We start from the raw sequence: 12,640 nt of genomic DNA, 5'->3' as shown, positions 1-12,640 counted from the left end.
CCGGTTTACTCAATATCCTTCTCTCTTCAGTCATCCTTTAATGATACACCTGATGCCATTTGTTTGTATTTTGGGGCATGTTTCCCAGAAAGCCGCTATCTAAGGAATATAATTTATCATATACTCGCATAAAGTAGGAGCAATGGAAATCATGTTGCCTACCTTTTAAAATCAGCTTCAGTTCATGGGGAGAGCTTGGAAGATATGCAGGGTACTGATGAAGTTAGGACCATTTAAATAAAGCTGTTGCTGAAGAGCAACCAATCATCACTGACTAGCATAGTAGGATGTCAGCACTTTTCATCACCTGCTTCATGATCATGAGTGTTTAACATGTTTACTGCAACATAAATATACTTCTCCTTCAATGTAACAGCTTATTATTTAAAAAAAAATAGTGCATTTGGCAATGTCAGCTGAGTTATACCTAGTTATTTTATGACTCCATGTGCACGCGAGTAGGAAACTTGATGATCTGGATAGATTTAAATGATGGAATACTAGTAAGCTTACACTGCCCAGTACTAGAGCCTGCCATATTCCACACAACACAATATTGGAAATGTTATGCATGCTGATTTAAACATCCCTTCCTAAAGGTGCATACACATGTGATTAATGTCAGCCTCTGGAGATCGGTACCCGGGCGAGGGACGGCAGAGCGGTGTACACATGACATCACATGGTGGGAGGGGGGGGAGAAGTGTCTTCAAACAAGTTGGCCTCCAATTGGGTGAGTAGATCTGTCAGCCGGATCACTTAAGGGTCGGGGGCTGCCAGACACACATGCTTGATTGTTGGCTAAGGCGGTCATCATCAGCCTCCTCAGCTGACTTTAGTCAAGCGTGTGTATGAGCCTTAAAAGCCAGGCTGTGTAGATAACTGTAGAGAGACACAACCTACTTCTGTAAATCAGAACAGAAGCCCTAATCATTAAACTATATTCTTTCAAAATGTTTGTCAGTAATGGAAAAAAAAGAGCTCTGTAGCTGTACCTGATCCAGAGGAAGGCAGCAAATGTCTTGCTGTTTATGGGGTCCTGAATCAAGTTTACAGTATAAACTTAGTGGTGTGTATGCTATGGAGCATTCTAATGAATTCATAAGCACTTGGAAAAGAACAGGAATATGTTCTTAAAATGTAGCTTTTATGGGTCATTATTTCTAGTTTATAGCTGAAAGACAAAGGCCTTATTGCATCTGTAAGGGCAGTGGTGAGCGCTGTGTACAGTAATCATCTGTTTATGCCTAAGTTGGCCAACTGTGCATCCAAAACTGCAAATGTTAAAGGGCCACTATAGCGAAAAGTAAGTGGCTACAATCTAACAGAACTGACAGGTTTTGGACTAGTCCATCTCCTCTTGGGGGATTCTCAGGGTTTTCTTTGTTTTCAAAAGCATTTCCTGAACGGCAGGTTTAACCACTCTGCGACTTCCTAATGCCGATCAGCGGCCGCAGAGTGGTTCCCCTAGAACCACCTAACGCCGATTGGTGTCAAGTCCTGGGGGCGGAGATTAGCGGGGTTCATGTGCGCGCACATCTCTGCTTTAGTTACGGAGCTCCACTCTGTAAACAGCCTGCTAGCCTGTGATCACGGCTTGCGGGCCATTAGAAGAAGAAAAGTTTTTTTTTTTCTTTTTTTTTTTTTCTTTATACAGCGCTGTGATCTATACACAGCGCTGTAAGGGGACAGCTTAGTGATAAAGCTGTCCCCGCGAGAGGAGCACAATGTGTTTCCTGCTCATAGGCTGATAGCAATGAGAGGTGATCACTGACTGGATCTCGGGGAGAGGGGGGAGGGAAGTAAATATAAAAAAAAGGGAAATTTAATTAAAAAAATCATTTAAAATTAATAATAATAAAAAAAAAATCACTGCAACAGCGATCTGAGCCCACCAACAGAACTTTCATTTGGCTGCCAAGTTATATCGCCATGCAGCACACTGTTAAAGCTGCAGTGTGCTGAATTGTAAAAAAAATAGCCTGGTCACTACGGGTGTGTAAGCCTGTGTTCATGAAGTGGTTAAGCATGGAAACCACCTAAGAATTACAGTACCAGTTATATCAATTTGCACATAGAACATAAAGGAATGATTAGGGAGGTTCCATTACAATCTTTAAAGAAGCACTGCGACAACATTTAGTAGAATGTACTACTGTTACAAGCCTGAACAAACGAACAGGAGATAACTACAGTTTGCCGGAACACTGATACACAGAGCAGGAATAACGGGCAATAAAGTGTTTGTTGCAAAGCAATATTGTGTAAAAATGTACTTACAAATATAAATGCAAATTAAGTGCAAACAACATACAATCACTCCAAAACAAGATATATACAAGGAATCCCCCACAGGAACTACATTGTGCACATATAAGACCAAAACCCTGACTATCTAGTCTAAACATTTACAATCAATATACATTTGGTATATACAAACATACAGATATATACAAACATAAAAGTGGTATCAATGGAGCTAGCAGTAGCAGAGTCAAACAGGAAAGCAGAGTCAGCAACAGGCTTAGCATATCAAGGCACAGTACAGAAGGACCAGGCTAATAGCAAAGTCAAGGACAGGATAACTGGTTCGGCAACAGATTACCAAGAGAGGTTGAGATCATGAAAAAGGAATCAAGAAACCGGTACAGGGGCTTTCAGATACTCAGGCCTGGAAAAAAAAACCATACAGTTCAAGTAACTAACATAAGGAAGAGGCAGTTCTTAAATAGTCCAGTTGATTAGCATTGCTCATTATGAGTAGCTACGTCCTTGTAGCTACTTGTAATAAAAATTTAAATAAGTTCAGGCTGTCCACGGTCGAGTGGGGGTTAACTTACCCATGCCCAGAAGCACTTTATTCACGTCCCATGTAGATGAAGGCAGCAAGGGAGTGCCGAGGGACACAAATGGAGTGTATTGGCGCCTGGGTAAGTTAACCCTCCCTCAGCCACGGGCAGCCTGAGCTCATTTTAATTTTGATTGAGGACATAGCTACTCATAATGAGCATTGCTACAGTTAATTAGGAACCGGAAGCAGCTGGTGGTGTGCTTCTGCAGAAAGTGCTCCTGAATCACACGCAGGCCAGAACAGGAACTGTAAGTCCTTCTTATAGTCACTGAAAAGGATGTGTCTAGGAGAAAGTCCAGGGTTGCCAGGATCAAGACCTAGCCAAGAAAAGTGGATGTCCACATGATTGCTAACCACTCTTTTCAAGGTACCCAATTTGACATAAATTATAATGGTTTCAGCATAAGAAATACTTCCTATAGCTATATATTGCTGGATATTGTGGTGTAACCCCCCCCCCCCCCCCACCCATGGTGGTTAGCCTAGGCTATGATGTAACAAAGCATTCTCCTTCCAGTGCACTCTGGAAGTCCAGGTGTTGGTTCTGCTCACTATGAAACACATAACAAACAAGCATTTCACAGTGATACACCTTCCAGCAGTACACTTGTTACAGTCAGCAAAGTTCCTCTTTAAAGGTTGACTGAACGGTTAAGCAGTGAGTCGTGTGCAGGTTGCTTGTTCCAATTCTATATGCCTCCTGCCTTCTATGTTCCTTCATATACTGTGCATGTCTTCAACTTTCCTTGATCCTCTTCCAGGTGGTTTGTTCCTCTTTTCACCCTGTGCTCTCTCCCTCTTCTCCGTTCCTCCATGGGCGTAACAATCATCCCTGCGACCCCTGCCATCACAGGGGGGCCTAGAGGCTTTGAGGGCCCCTCCTCCATCTTCCCAACCACAAGTGAAGCCAATTAACAAAAAAAATGTTCACTCACAAAAAATGCGTGCAGGAGCGTGTGTAATTATTTCCTGCTTCCAGATGCTGCTTCGCAGCAGAACACTCTCTGCTGCCATTTGCTGGCTCCCAATCACGTGATCTGCATGGGTTTCGGGGACCAAGGGGGGCCCCATGCTATCATTTTTGCAGGGCGGCCCTGTTAAGTCTTGTTATGCCCCTGCGTTCCTCCCTACAATGTGTATCATCTTCGTAATTTTTTTCCATTGGGAGACCTCACTGTACTCTACACATTTTATTTCCTTTATCTACTCTGTGCCCAACACCCCCTCCTTTTCTTCACTTGTTTCTTCATACAAGTAGAGTGAAAGTTATCAGGTTTTCAAGTATTACAGGGCGCTGAAAGGGGTAATCTTGGTTAAAAAAAAAAACCTTTAATAATTTCCAAGCCATCCCCTGATGTGTGTCCATTCTCCCCACTGTGATTGGCTGCAATTTACCCTGGCACGGATAACCCGCCACCAGCTGGTTATAAAATGTATAAAGTGAGGTATTTTTTCAATGTTGAGGAATGGGGGCGGGGGATGGGGGGTTTGAGGCCAGTCTCTTAATTTAAATTCAGATTCCATTTCATCATTAATCAAGTGAGCATGTGTCATTATGTGAGCAAGTAAAATGCATTGTAGAATAATAAAGCTCATTTTGCCGATGATTATGAGACCACAGGGGAAATACAACTTCTGCAAATACTGAGTTTGCAATTTAGATTTTTTTGAAGTTCGTGAGTCATAGTGTGACCCGCCACAGCAATAGTAATAACAACTACAACTGCTAGCCACAGCAAGGACCACCAACGCTAATGGCCTGCAAATGTGTGTAGGAGACATGTACACTGTACCAGGATGCTCTCCTGCTGTACTGGGGACGGACAGGCACTTCAGAGTTGATCACCTGCCAAGAAGCTGTTGCAAGCAAACATCAAAGAGCACTCAGAGGCAAACATGAAGTCACAGCCACAGGCTATGGAACACTGGTCTTGAAAATGCACAGAAGACCAGATAAGAGTAATAATTTGTAAGGAGACTTGCTTCATCTTTTACGTCTGATAAACAGTCCAGCTCTCGCATAATGGAACTCATTTTATGTGCTTTGCAGCTCAGTGTTAATTTGGGTCTTATGAAATAAATGGATTCGGCATTCCAGCTGTAGGTGAGAAATGTGTTTTTGGGCAGTGACTTGCTTCTAGGCCTGGATTCTGTAACAGTGTGAAGTGCTACATTTCGCACATTGGCCGTGGCAGGCACTTACTTTCTGTCACAGCTTATGTGTGCAGCGTGCTGGCTTACTCAGGGAACTGGCTTATATCAGCGTTGCTGTAACTCACTGTTTTTGCCAAAGAATTAGGTCAAAGAAGAAGTGTAATATCACTTGGGGCCCCGTCTTCATTGTGAGCGCACAGAGTATATGCGGTATTATCTTCTCGAGTAACCATCTGCTATCTTCAGCATAATTGCTACCTTTATTGTTTACAAACAGGTGTGGGGGAATATTTAACATCAGAATATTTTGGTTGGCTTTGCATGCTTTGTGTACACTGCATAGTAAATTAAAAGAAAAATTGCTGTGCTAACTGCAAACCTATGTGCAAATGCTAGATTTTCATCTCCTGCCACCAGGTTTTATTTTTTTTTTTTTATTTTTTTTTTTGGTGATGGCTGTGAAAATCTGAAAATGAGTTCAGTTCCTCTGCTATGTTGTTGGCCTCCTCTTCACATATCTGGCACATTGAATTGCATTTTCTCAACCACAGCTGACTTTTTGTTGTCCTGCAGATGTCGCCCTGCCAGTCTGCCAGTTCCCCCCCCCCCCCCCCCCCCCGCCCCACGTTAGCCTTGTCTGTACACCATTCATTACTAAACTGTTACCAAAAAATGATCTATAAAATCTTTAAAATTATCTAAATCAGTCATTTCAATTGACAGTAACAGCAGGAATCTCATCACATGATCTCCGGGAGTACTCTGCAGGAGAAGGCTGTGTGACATCATAGCATATGCTAAGTATCACTGGGAGGGAGTAGTTACATATTAATGTACAGCACTATATACTGTAGATATAGGAAGTGTTTCTGATACTGTATTGGAACAAAGGATAATTAATGTAAAAATGGGAATCCTGAATAATTTATTAAATTCTGCTTTCATTTTGTTTAAGCATTTGTACTGGAATTAAAATGTTGGTCTTTAAAAAAGATGAAACTTGTTAGTTCTACCTCAACTATTTTGTAATTTAATGTTTAAAATTATGTCTCCATTTCAGTTTACAGCTAGTCATCTTTGTGCGTCTAGAGAACAGGCTGTCTTCTGCTTTTTATACATGCTGTCTTTCTCCAACATAACAGTTCTTTATTTGGAAATCAGACGGTCAAACTACACCCGTGGTCCAATATGATCCAATGCCTAACCTTGACCTACCCTCTTAACTGCATGGTTCTTTGACCTTCTAATCCCAACAACTAAAGCTAACCCTTCCCTGTCCTATTACCCAAGATACCCATAATTATCCCCTAGAGATGGAATCCGTCTAATAGCAAATGCTGCCTGGATAACCATCTGGGCCAATGTTAAATGTTTCATGATTTCACAACAGGCTGGCTGGAAGATTAGTGAATTTGAGTTTGTGTGGTGGCAATAGTGAATACATCTACTGTATATCATGAACATATTTAATAAAGCAAGGGAGGGCTTGGCAATTTTTACACCACTGCAATGTTAGTGTCCTGCCTGTCAGACTTGAATGGCAGAACACGTCGCCTACGTTTGCTTGCTTAGGAAAGTTGAAAGCTGAGGCCCCTTTCACACTTAGTGTCACATCACGGTACTGCCCTGCTGCAACTCATCATAGTGGCCAGCAAAGCCAATAGAACACGTTACACTCTGTGCAATGTGACAGAAGTGGGCAGACGCAAAGGCTGCAGTGCTGTGCCGTATGGTGTGCATGGTGTAGGTAGCAATGGAAGTCAATGGCAATATGGACAATTGGATGGTTGTTTGCGTTGCGCATGCGCAGATGGGGGAATCCAGGTGATGCACTTCCTGTCTTGCAGTGTGCACGTGACTGAGAGGTAAGACTTTTAGGAATGCGATCACTTCAATTTTCTTGTCGGTGCAGTCTGCTGCAAGAAACAAAGTGTATGTAATCGTGCACCATGTGTCGCTGGCGATGGGGTCTTGACCTACCACCAATCAGGCAATGTCTTTTCCCTGGCACATTTGATAGATCGATTGGGAATCATTTCTTGCATCGATTTCTAGCAGATTGGATCAAATGATCAAATCAGATGGATATCTATGAAAAAAAATTGTTTAGCGTATGGCCATCTTAAAGGGAACCTTAAGTAATTTTTTAATTACCTGGGACTTCTTTCAGCCCTTCCGCAGTCTATCTGGTTCCTCGCTGTTGGGGACTGCTGCGCAAGCGCGGCCCAGGCCCTGCCCCTCTTTGATCGTGCTCTCTTCTCCAGGAGCATTCTACGCCTGCATAATTGCAAGTGTTATGAACTGTTTGGGGACAGAATGCTCCTGACTGAGGAGGCCGGGACAGTGCATGGTGTGACAGTGACACAGCGATGCTGTCAGGAGGACACCAAGGGACTAGATAGTGTGGGAGGCTGGAAGAAGCCCCAGGTAAGAAGAAAATCAAATTTTTATTTTCAATTGCGGTTCCCTTTAAAGTACCCCTGAACGGACAGCGTTGTTAACATGCGAATAATAATGTTTGATGTGCGTAGCTGTGACATATGTCACCATCCTGTCCATTGCCTTCAGGGGTCCCCGCTCTGTTCTCACAAAATCTTTGACTGGGAGGCATGCTGATTATGGGTGGTGAAGAAGTGGCAGTTCTCCTAGGCTACTCTGCACGCGCCTGTACCCCTCACATACCGAACCCATGTTTACTACTGTAATGCAGGGATTCTGGAATATGTAGTCTGACATTAATTGGTTGAAGGGTGCCTGAAGTGAGAGAGATATGAAGGCTGACATATTTATTTTCTTTTAAGCAATACCAGTTGCCTGGCAGCCCTGCTGATCTATTTGGGTAGTATCAGCCTCCATATCTCTCTCACTTCAGGCACTGCCTTTGGCCTTTATATTGGGAGCTGTAGTTTTTCTAATACCTTCCCCCTTCCTGCTCAGCTACATGTCCTGTTTTAAAGAGTTTGGGTTACAAGCCTCAGTAATTTGCATATATTCAGCAGTGGTGCTCTGGGAGACATCTCGAGCTCACTCCAACCTGAATTAGGGCCGGTTCACACTTGCGGTTTTGCAAAAACCGCACCGGATGTCCGGACCGCACCGGAGCCGGATCGGACCTGAACCGTACAGTTCCTGTCCGGATCCGGTCCGGTTGCATACGGTTTCCGTGCGGTATGAACACGGTTGCGGTCCGGATCCGGATAGTAACAACCTGTATAAAAACAAAAAAAATGTTGGGGTCTGGGAGGTCAGCAGAAGGGGGACCTGTGGAATCAGGCCCTCTGCTGTTTAGCACTCACCTCCACCTCCGACATGCTGCCAACATCTCCGGATCCGGATCCAGCTGTGCTGCTCCACTCCAAAATGCTTGCCCATGTGTCCCCAGCCAATATCGCCGCAAAAATCCGCATAGGAAGTGGGGTAGAACATCCGGATTTTTTGCCAGTGTGTTGTGCGCTCTCCGGTTCTCATTGGTTTCCATTGGCCGGATGGTGCAGTCCGGCTCCGCCCCGGATACGGCTGCCGGAGGAGCCGGACCAAAAAATAGCGCATGTTGGAACGGACACCGGAGTCCGGATCCGGTCCGGCTCCGGTCCGGACGAAACGGACACATGTGAACCCTGGCATAGACTTACATTGCTATGCCGTGCGTCCGTTTCGTCCGGCCAGCATGCGGTGCGGCTCCGGCACGGCTATTCCGGATAGCCACCGCTAATGTGAACCGGGCCTTATCGCAAATTCTTTCTGTTTTAGGAAAGCAAATTTTTGTTTTTCTTAACATCTTAGTAAGGGGGCTTTTAGGACCATTGTAGTCCCTTACACACTCCAATGAGTTCTGGGTCACCATGAGCTTGCTGGTTAGTCTGTACCTCTCGGTTTACAAGCCCTACTCCATAGAGCCAAATTAATCCATGCCATGCACTGATGAGGATCAAACAATCCGAAACAGTCAGTATGCATGTTGGATTATTATGGCTCTGTACAATTTAACAAACTGACACATCATTGCAATCCAGCGGTTCTGGAGGTGTGTTTAGCTTCTAAGGGTACAATGGTTAATGTCACAGGAGCCCTAGTGGCTGACCGCACTTAGCCTTCTAAACGGTGCCAGTGCACAGATCGTGCGAACTCTGGTCGCAGTCAATGCGCAGGAACCGTTAAGAATTAGCCGCAGACAACTCAGAAGGGAGCCTGTGAGACACGGGTAATTACGACGTCACCTACTGGTTCAGAGTAAACTGCCACCACCGCGGTTACCATGGGACCGTGGAGCCCACTAACTGACTGACTAGTCCTGCGAATAAAACGGTTAAACACACGGTATTCTGTCTAGCCAACAACAAACAAACAGTAGCGTATCTTCAGAGACCCGGGATCAGTTCTGTGTGTGTGCTGATAAGCAGGGTAGCGGACAGTGAATGACTTGGAGAAAGTCGTTTATTCACGCAATATAAATAATTAATATATACAGACAATTATTAAAATCACAATTATTAAGACAGTAATAGCCAGTATAAAAAATAAAAGGGAGAAAAATACTTAGTTCCTGGAAAGATGTCCTTTTTGTGGGAAAACAGAGTTCTGAGTTCAGAGTTCAGACCAGGTGGATGCCAGCATATCCTCAAGCTGGCATCTGATGAGTTCAAGATGTTTCAGTGTGGAGGACACTGAGTTTGGGTCCTCAGCCATTCTTATGCCCCTGCTTCAGTAGGAGGGAGTGAGGGCGGGGAGCCATACACCCCCTTAGAAGATGAGATGAGCCCTCCCCTTATCCTGGGGGCTAGAAATCATATCTACCCATATATGGGCTCTATCTCACCGAACCGTACAGGTCAGGGCAGATTTATTAACATTTTCAGGTCTGTCTCGATTTACCCAGCGCCCTGATACCAGACATGAGGGGTGGGACCCCTGTGGTATCATCAGGGCATTTTCAAACTGCCTAACTGGCAGTCCTTACCTCAGAATGTTCTGAAACTTCCTCAGAACCAGCACCGGGGCTCATGCTACACTTCCCCCACGTTTGGCGAAGCTGCCATCTCAGGAACCCCAGAAATATGACAGATCTGGGAAGTTATGGATTATGCTATGAGACTCAGGTTTATTCAGGATGCGTTCTAGCTGCTAACAGCTGACTTCCCCTTTGATCTTTACCAGTGAGCAAGGTGTCAAGACCTCCCGGAGATTTGTAGCCTGCCTGGCTGCACCTAGGCATCCTGATCACCCCTTGGTTAATTAACATCTACATGAGATCAGCTAGGTGTCACCTTATACCTGATGGATGGGCCATCCGCACAGCTTGAAGCCAGGGACTCTCTGGGCCCAGGCTCATTAGCATATCAAAAGAGCCATCCAGCCTTTAGGATGGTGCTCTCTCTGCTAAGAAAAGGACTTCAGCTCCCCCTACACACTCAACCCAGATTGTATCGATTTGAAGCGCAATCGATGCAGGGAATCGAGTGCGATCGCTTTTTCTTCACGGGCGGTTACAGGACGCGCCTGCGGCCCCGCAACCGTCCGTGACAGTTAATTTGCATATATTCAGCAGTGGTGCTCTGGGAGACATCTCGAGCTCACTCCAACCTGAATTATCGCAAATTCTTTCTGTTTTAGGAAAGCAAATTTTTGTTTTTCTAAGCCTCAGTCAAAGATCATTAGTGGATAATCTGTGCACTATTTCCTACAGGAGTAACTGTTTGTGCCCTGGACTATTCTAAGAGATGACTGTAAATTCTAGTCAGATCTGAAAGGAGAATAAAGCCAATGTGTGCTCAGCAATAGACTGTCTCATGCAATGCAGCAGAACCCAAATAATGAATAGGTCAGAATGTGCGTGTGTTCACTCGTTTCAAAACCGTATTCGTTGCACTGTTGTTGTTTTTTTTTTTACTTGGCCAAAAAAACAGAGTCACGGATACCAATGTTAATAATAGCGGCTGTCTTCACACACTTCAAAAAACTGATCCGTGGGCTCCGTTTTAGAGAATCGAACAGAAAGTCCGGATTTTGCAGATTTTCACGTAGCCCGGATACCCGCGGAGGCAATGAAAGGCAACACAAAAACGGATGTCCCTCTACACCAGGGGTCTTAAACTCGCGGGCAATTTGCGGCCCTCGATGCAATATTTTGTGGCCCTCACTGGCAAAAGCTTCCTTATATTTCGCTTCAGTGCTCCCAAGTAATCCACCGCTAAACGAGGGCTGCAGAGCCCCCAAATCGCCCGGGAGGCAATCCGCTGGCATTTCCTGGAAGGGGCAGAGCTTTCAGCTTCAGCTCTGCCCCTCCTGACGTCAATCGCCGCCTCTCCCCGCCCCTCTCTGTGAAGGAAGAGTGAGAGGGGCAGGCAGAGGCAGCGACGCGCCGCGATTGTGAAATCCCTTATGCGGCCCAGCCTCATCCTGACTTTGCCTCCTCCGGCCCCCAGGTAAATTGAGTTTGAGACCCCTGCTCTACACAGAGAACTTTTGCACACAAAACTGATGCCAATGCAGATTGCCTACTGCCTGCTCCTCCCCTCAACATCATCTTTGCGGACCTCTATATCCTATAGAAACACACAGGAAGGAAGGACACATTTTTGACGCATTTCAACGGACTGGAAACCTATGCTGCAAAAGTACAACATTTTGGAAAATGGATTAGTTTTTAGAAAAAATGCATTCCGATCTGCAACCTGACAAGTGTGGTCCGACCCTAACTGGTTTGAGGGCACTATCAAACTGCCGTTTCATCAATTCCCCACACTATTGATGTAAATGATGCAAGTGATGTCTGGATTTCAGCTTTAATTGTGAGAGTGGAGTAAGCAATTACTGCACATCTTGACAAGAATTGTAATCTTTACGTAAAGTGACAACAAGGGGAGGGGAGAGAAATATGAAGGTTGCCATGTTTGCTTTTTGTTTCAAACATGTTTAATTTCGGAAGGAAAACGATATATAACGAATGAAAAAAATAATAAAGCAGTTGGAGGGCTCCTAGTGGGGCCCACTAGTCCAGGGGTCCTGGTGCAGTCACTACCACTACATCCCCTATTGCTACACCACTGCATGTCAATCTCACTTCAGCACCAGTTTAAGTTTCATGTATGAATTGTCTTAAAACTTTGAAAGTATAGTTGAGATAAACAGGGATATAGTTACACTTCCAATGCCTGTGTGTTGTAATTTGACAGTTCAATCAATCTTGTATTGTGGACAACACACATCGTTAGAAGCGTTGATTTTCAGCTATATGAGAAGGCTGCACCTGTAGAAATTGGTGAACCCAAAGCTTAGAGTTCACGTTTCAACATGAAGATTCATTTGGCCCAGTCGTCTAAACACCACTATTAGTGAGTGATGGCTGTATATTGTGAGCCCTAACAACCTCAGACTGTAAGCCTTAAATGTGTTATTAATTACAATACGCCAAATCATAAATTGAAGAATATATGCATTGCCTAACTCTTTAACCAAATGGCAAACAATGAGATTTTGCGATCAAAAAATGTATCCTGATTGATTGCCATCGGTTATTTCAGTTACTGAAACTGTGTATATAATTTATATATATTTTTTCCTGTATTTGTGTAATGTGCATCATTGAAAAAAAGACTATAGCAAAACCTATTGTAAAGCACTTTTGTCCTCTAGGAT

General features: G+C 44.3%; 2 protein-coding genes across 7 annotated transcripts in view; one reads left to right on the top strand and one right to left on the bottom strand.

Moving 5' to 3' along the window:
* AMELX (amelogenin X-linked) overlaps positions 1–5,095 on the bottom strand; it is a 37,781-nt gene extending 32,686 nt beyond the window's left edge. The window contains exon 1 of one of the 2 annotated variants that reach the window (XM_068265303.1): positions 5,055–5,095. The gene's annotated coding sequence lies outside the window, so the exon portion shown is untranslated. Of the gene's footprint in view, positions 1–162; positions 218–5,054 lie in introns of those variants that run through there. The other variant, XM_068265302.1, reaches the window with a different exon arrangement.
* ARHGAP6 (Rho GTPase activating protein 6) overlaps positions 1–12,640 on the top strand; it is a 330,561-nt gene that overhangs the window by 171,144 nt on the left and 146,777 nt on the right. The window lies entirely within an intron of this gene.

Source organism: Hyperolius riggenbachi, chromosome 2 (genome assembly GCF_040937935.1).
Source record: "Hyperolius riggenbachi isolate aHypRig1 chromosome 2, aHypRig1.pri, whole genome shotgun sequence".
NCBI lineage: Eukaryota > Metazoa > Chordata > Amphibia > Anura > Hyperoliidae > Hyperolius > Hyperolius riggenbachi.
Note: the sequence above shows the minus strand (reverse complement) of the source record. Positions and strands in the feature narration are given on the sequence as shown.